General features: G+C 37.1%; 1 pseudogene; it reads left to right on the top strand.

The window, feature by feature from the left end:
* Positions 1–4,845: 4,845 nt before the first annotated feature.
* On the top strand, positions 4,846–4,950 carry LOC127198821 (uncharacterized; annotated as a pseudogene).
* The last annotated feature ends 2,758 nt before the right edge of the window (positions 4,951–7,708 follow it).

Raw genomic sequence — 7,708 nt, 5'->3', positions numbered from 1 at the left:
GTGTGAGCATTTTTGCTCTACTCTATTTTTACTGTAAAGGATACAAACATTTGTTATATTCTTTCACAAGTTTGTTTTCTCAAATCAGAATAATTTTGATCACTTGGTAAAAATCACATGTAACGTTTGAACCACTTTACCACTTATTTTTTTGTTGTTGCTTGTTAGTTTGTTTTGATTTTTTGAGATGGGATTTCTTTGTGTCTTTGGTTGTCCTGGAACTTGATCTGCAGACCAGGCTGGCCTCAAACTCACAGAGATACATCTGCCTCTGCTTCCCAAGTGCTAGGATTAAATGCTTATGGCACCATTCCTGGCTTTTTCTTTACGTCTAAAACTATTATAAACAGCATGACCTCAGTTCAACTTGTACATGGATTATGATCACTATGAAATATACCTTTTATTTTCTTTGGAGGCCAGTCTTCTAAGATATGCCATTCTCTTTCGTATGTGAAAGGTGTCTGTTTTCACAGCATGATATTTTATATACAGCTCCATAAAACTCTGATATTAAGAAGTCAGTTTCCAAAAAGCATTTTTCATATGTATGAGTCTGGAGACGTCTGGAAATACATTGTTATTTTGTTATTTTAGTTTAAATTCATGTCAGAACTGCATGAAAAGAGTAAACTAATGACAAACATAATTTGCATGAGATGTTTAGAGGATGTTTGCTCTAGTTGTCTGTGATTGGCAAAAAGTAATGACTAGACTATATAATAAACAATCTGAAATAGCATGTTGACATAGTTATAACAGGAGTACTTTAAAAATAACTGGAAAGAGATCAATAAACAGAAACCTTTTCTGTTTTCTCCTGCTCCCATGTGGGTTAAAATGAGACTTTTCTGCATACTCTGTTATTTCAATTGAATGAGTCAAAAGCAAGTTGAGGCACTTTCATTGAATGTATTTGAGGGAAGCAAGTAGAATTATGAAACAAAAAGCTGTGTTTGCTTTTACAGCTCTAAATGAAGTCCTGGAGACTAGGAGGAGATGTCATATACTGCAAACATTTTGTCTTTTCAAGTGCTTGCCTTTGGGGGACTCTCCTTTGGAAGGTCAGACAGAGCAGTTCTGCTTGTAGGTCTGTGACAAGAAGTCACTTGTATTCAAGATGTGAATGTGCAAGGAAGGCTCCACTTCGTTTGGAAAATTGAACGTGCACTTCCTGGAAAGTAGGAGCATCCACATGTCTGTCTGACCACCACATCACATCACACATGTCTCAACAATCCTTTGCTGAGTAATGTCTACAAGAACCACCATGCCAAGCTCCCTTCTTCTTGCCCATATGTGTTCCTTTTCCACCGTGTTCTAGGGGCTTCTGATGCTAGTAAGTATGAGAACAGCACAACCAATTGACTAAACTGAGTCTGACACTAGCAGACAGCTGTTGTTCAAGAACACTGCAGCTGGTTCACTTCAAAAGAAAGAACTTTGCCCAATTACGTGTTCTTGCTTTGGTGAAATGACTTGCAGTTCTGCAAGTATCCAGGAGGGCCTGATACAAGTTTATTAATGATGGAAGGGTGAATAGTCTGCCCATAGAGTAGCATTTTTGACAAATGTCTGCCAGATTCCAAATATGTGGTCTCTTTTAAAAAGATTTAGTTTATCATTATTGGTGTGTGTGTGTGTGTGTGTGTGTGTGTGTGTGTGTGTGTGTGTGTGTGGTGGGCTGTGTTCTGTGTTCTGTCTGTTATGCACATGTATGTGTGCATCTAAGTAAAGACCGGAAGAAGGTATTAGAAAATCTGGAGCTAAAGTTACAGGGGTTTCGGGATACGTAATTTGGCTGCTAGAAGCCTAACTCAGGTCCTTTGCAAAAATAGGAAATGCTTTAAACCACTGAGCCATCTCCCCAACACCCAAATTATATTTCTGCATTGCTATTATTAACATAAAACTTTCCTATGCTATTTTTTCATGATCAGTCTTGTATTAGATACATATATATGTACATATATGTAAATATTGTTTCTATCTTTAGATGCATAGTCTGTGTGTATATTGTACCTATTACTAGCATGTAGCTTAATTTTTATAATTGAAATCAGCAGGTTTACCATTCCAACTATGGTCTATATTTCACCCAATTATATCACACACATTTTTATTTATTTACTTTTTTGATGGTGAGCCTAGCCTTTAAGGGCTGAGCCAACTTTCCAGCCCACATCCCTCATTCTTAATCTGTCGCTAATTTTCATTTCTGTCATTTTTATGGAACCAGAATCCTATTTAATTTAACAAGTTTACATAAGTTTATCATGTAGACAGTTTCCTAAGACTGATTATTTGGACATTGTTCAGCTTCCAATGATAATGTATCATTAGAGCATATGGATTTTTACACAAATAATTTTTGTCTCTTTTATGTTATTCTCATGGGATGTTTTCAGAAAGTCAGTGTCACTAGGTAAAGAAGATCATGATTTCATCACCTATATCAGTAGTTGCAAAATTTCTCATTCAGATATTACATCAATTACAACAGTGATGTTACTAGGATAGAAATTCCTTTTATCCCCATAACATTTCATGTTCAGGTTCTATCAATGAAAATATTATTTTCTTGGATAACAGGGATAGTATAATGTCTTCTCATTGTACTGAGTAGCACTTGCCAATTTATTCAGGAACAGGATGTTTAAGAATGTTCTTATTTGGTTTGCAGAGCTCTTTGTGCATCAGCATGGCATATAGAATAATGAGTCTTGGTTGAATGACTGGATGAATAAATGACTCATTTGGCTGTAGTTATTGATTAGGGCAGTGTTTGCCACCTTAGATTCAAGTCTTAGCCTCAAATACTTAGGAATTTAATATCCTAGTTACAGTCATGGAATGTGTATATACTATTACCTCAGATTTTAATCTTGTTTTACCTAGATGTGTATCAGCGAAGGATGTGTATTTTTTATTATGCCAACGATGAATGAATATTCCAGCTCCAAGCCCAAGATATAAAGTACCATCTTTTTAACTTGATTAGAGTAAATGCAAAATTGTATTAATCTATCGTATTTCTAAATATATATATTCAGAAAACTGAAAGCAAGGGGGGCTTGTAAGACTAGAACAAAGGGGGCTTTAAGGGAGAGGGTAGAGAGGGCAAAAGAATCAATGATCATGAAAGAGCAAGCTGGTCCTAATAGGTACAGCATGGATCTGGGTTGGGGGGAGAGCACAGACACAGGACAGGATCAAACAAAACTATTAAAATGCTATAACTTAGCCAGTTACATTGTAAGTTAATTTAAAAATAACAAAAGAAGTTTTAAAGCATTATATTGTATTTATATTAAATATGTATTAGCACTTAGATTCAATAATAGCAAGCACATCTTCCCAAAATTGGTTATTAACTTCATGTTTCAAAATACAATCCAAAGAATAAATTCATATACTAATTGAAAGTAGAGTGTCTTTGTAATGAAGAACATAACTTTTAAAATTATTTTCCATATATTGGAAACTAACAGTGAAACACCTATATAAATTTAATGTGCACAACTTTTGGGTGTCTGTGTGCACATGCTATGATTGAAAGTAAGGAGTTTTATATACCTCCTACACAGTTTAGTGGCACATTGATGCATGTACAAGTGTGTGAAGGCTACAAAAACAAATCTCTCAGTCAATATGTACTATGCCTTAGAAGCACCTGCATCCCCCACTCTACCCCTCATCTGAGGGTTACTTACCTGGTGATCTCACCTATGCCTCCACAGCTTCTCCTCTGCCCTATCACTTAAATACCATTCAATCCCACTTTTGATTATTTTTTAAATTGCTTGATATATAAATGATATTTAGCAGTGTTCTTCCTAGAAACCAGTGTTCAAATTCATGTCTTCCTCTGTATTACTTTTTTATACATGTTTAGGGCAATGCTTGGAGTGTTATTAATTAAATAGAGAAGATGCCCTAACATAATAGACAAGATGTGAGAATTGGTTTAAATGTTACCTGTGCTCGGTCCCAAGTGCTTGGGGGACAGGAAGAACTCACTGTGCTCTTCTCATCTCTGAACAATGCTTTCAGAAATAGCTCCCCCAATAAGCATCCCTTTATGCAACTGTCACTCATGGTTTATATTGTATGCTTTAGTGTAATGACAGCTATAGGTATGAATATTTTTACTGACTATATTTTATAGACCCTCATAATATTTAAGGCCGTGATTTTGAAACCCATGTAATGAGCTGTAATTAAGATGTGGATGGATTGCATCTGAAGTACTTCAAATGACTTTGAAGTTGTTTGAGTTGTTTTTATTGCAAAGCACACCATTGCACATGTCTTTATTACATTTCTTTATTTCCTTGAGATAAATTGTTAGACCTAGTAAAAACTAAATTGTTTTCCAGAACTGTTGGTCTAATTTATGATACAAACTGTAGTTACTGTCTCTGAGCATGCTGACTAGCCCTAAGTGTATTTCTGGAATCTCAGCCAGTTTAATAATATAAAATGGTGTCACACTGATGTTTTAGTTTAAGTATCAATATCTATTTTTCTCTTTCGTGGATCACACCTTTAGGTAATCAATTGATTTGTGCCATTTTATTCTTTTGAAAAAGATGTGCTTAAAAATAAAAATAGAAATCTAAAATTTCACATCCATTGACTTTATGATGTTTCTTATTTCTGATTGCTTTCATTATTAATAAGTCCAAATGCATCAATATTTCTTTGTTTTCATAAAACTGGTCTATAGTTTTAATGACTTATTCCATCCAAAAGTCATTCCCATAAATTTTCTTTATTTTTCCTTCATTGAAAAGATTTTTAACATAATATACAGTTTTCCCTCCAGCTTCTTCTTCCAATCTCTTTGCACTCATATTTACTCCCTAGTGGGTGGCAGAGAGGAGAGAGGCTATGTCTACATTCAGTGTTCTGACTTGTGACCATCTATATGATTAGCAGCCTAACATTCTTTGAAAAAAGCAAGGCTGAGATGATTACAAGTCTGGTGCCAGTGGTTCCCAGACAGGAAACTAGCCTAAGGAGAATACCAGTATAGCATTGTGCAGGTGCACACAGGCTCCCAGGGTGATTTCAGGAGAGCCAGCCCTGCCTATTCTTTACTGTGTGGGCCTTCATTCAAATCAAGTATTGGTTGGATACTCCCACAGATTTCGTGTCACCACTGGGCTAGCATTTCTTGCAGGCAGAGCATCTTTGTAAATCAAAGGTTTTGTGTTTGGGTTGGTGTTTATGTTTCTCTTATAGAATACTGCAGGTATCTTTCCTGTTTCAGAGCCACTGGAAGGTAGAAATAAAGAAGGCGCTATACAGGGGCCAGTTTAACATCTCAATGTTCAATGTATTGTGTGTGTATTGCCTTCAGCAATGGTGCCTTACTGTCAGGTTATAGAGAGCAAACTGGCAACAGCCTCAGTTGTTAGGGGATTCCCAATGTATCTCTTCAGCCAAAAACTTTATTAGATGCAACACAATCCCAGTACTGGAAGTACTGGAAGCTTCATTAGGTGACAAAAATGGCCAGATGTAAACATAGAATTCTCAAAAGAGGAGACTCAAATGGCTGAGGAACATGTAAAGAACATCCTTAGCCATTAGAGAAATGCAAATCAAAACTACTATGTAATTCTATCTTAAACCTCTAAGAATGCCTAAGATCAATAACACAAGTAATCGCTCATATTGGTGAAGATGTGGGGCAAGGTAAACACTCCTCTGTGGCTCTCTCTTGTTTCTAAGGTTATTGGCCACTGGTCTTCAAGAACAAGGGAACAGAAGCAACAAACTGGGAATTCGGTGGTCAGTAGTCAGTGGTCCATGAGCACAAATGGAAACAACATTCTGGGACCAGCTGAGAATAGGAAGATCAATTTTATTTTATTTGGGAGTATATAAAACCATACACACACACACACACACACACACACACACACACACACACACACACACACACTTTGGGGGAGTTATAGGCATATCAAGAGTGGACAAAGGCCATTGGCTAAAGGGCTAAGGTATTGAGATGCCTCAGTCGCATGGAGAGTCATTCCAGGAAAACCAGGTTCTTGATGAACAGATTCTATCTAAAGAAAGGGAGTTGGACCTGGAATTTCTCTAAGGACTGTGTGACATTCTTTAGGTAGAGGGTGTGGGAGTCTAGGATCCTCCAGGCAGAAAAGAGAAAGTCTTGACACAAAAGGAACTCTCCATTTTTCACCAAGCTCAGGGCCTTTCAGTAATGTCAGACTGTGACCTTAGCAGGCAGGGTTTCCTGACACTGCTCCATTGCTGGTGGGAGTTCAAAGTTGTATAGTTACTAGAGAAATCAATACAGAGGTTCCTCAGAAAGTTTGGAATCGATCTACCTGAGGACTTAGCTATATCACTCTTGGACATAAATCCAAAGGATACCTCATCCTATTACAGAGAGAGTTGCTCAACTATGTTTATTGCTGCTCTGCTTATAATAGCTAGAAATTGGAAACAACCTAGATATCCTTCAACAAAAGAATGCATAAAGAAAATATGGTACATTTTCAGCTGTTAAAAGCAATGAAACCAAAATATACACAGTTAAATGCATGAAACTAGAATAGAAAATTTCTGAATGAATAACCCAGTCTCAGAAAGACAAATATGGTCTTTATTTGCTTATATGGATATATTTGCTACTACATCAATAATAAACAAGCTGTAATCCATAGATCCACAGAAGTTAGGTATAGAATAAGGGACTTGGGGGAAGGAGGATAGATCTTGCTAAAAAAGGAAATGCAATAGATATTATGGATGGACAGGAGTGAGCTGGGATTGGAGAATCAAGTGGGGGAGTAATGGGAGGGAGAGATAAGCAATGGAATATGTAGAGAGACAGCTAAAATTAAGCACTATTTGAGGAGTAGTATAGAGTCCCAGTAGGATGTCCTCCCCTCTGTCCCAGTTTCCTGGTAAGTGAAGGCTTTTGTGGGACATGCCCCTTGGGCTAGTATGCAGATATAAGTGAGTATATACCATTTGATTCTTTCTGCTTCTGGGTTAACTCACTCATTATGATAATTTCTAGCTCAATCCATTTATCCACAAATTTCGGGAATACCTTGTTTTTAATAGCTGAGTAGTATTCCATAGTGTATATGTACCACAGTTTCTTTATCCATTCTTCTACTGAGGGACACTTAGGCTGTTTTCATGTTCTGGCTATTATGAATAAGGCTGCTATGAACATGGTTGAGCAAATTTTCTTGTTGAGTGCTCGAGCATCTTCTGGGTATATTCCAAGGAGTGGAATAGCTGGGTCTTGAGGAAGCCCTATTCCCATTTTTCTGAGATAGCACCAGATAGATTTCCATAGTGGCTGTACTAGTTTGCATTCCCACCAGCAATGAAGGAGTGTTTCTCTCTCTCCACATCCTCGCGAGCATGTGGTGTCACTTGAATTTTTGATCTTAGCCATTCTGATCTGAGATGCCATCTTACACCCATCAGAATGTCTATTGATTTTTATCAACTCCCGCTATGTATTTTCAAGTCCCTGTGTGACTCTGCACAACATCTTTTCCTCATATCGATTTCATAGCCTTGTTTATTGTTGTTGTGATTGTTATTCTACTGAGTTCAGTTATTTTTGACCACGTGTGCATGAGTGCGAGCCCAGGCAGAGGGGCATGGGATACTTAAAGGACACATTCCAAAGAATAATGACCATGTCCAA

Source organism: Acomys russatus, chromosome 14 (genome assembly GCF_903995435.1).
Source record: "Acomys russatus chromosome 14, mAcoRus1.1, whole genome shotgun sequence".
Lineage (NCBI taxonomy): Eukaryota > Metazoa > Chordata > Mammalia > Rodentia > Muridae > Acomys > Acomys russatus.
The sequence above is the reverse complement of the archived record's forward strand: the minus strand, read 5'-3'. Positions and strand labels throughout refer to the sequence as shown.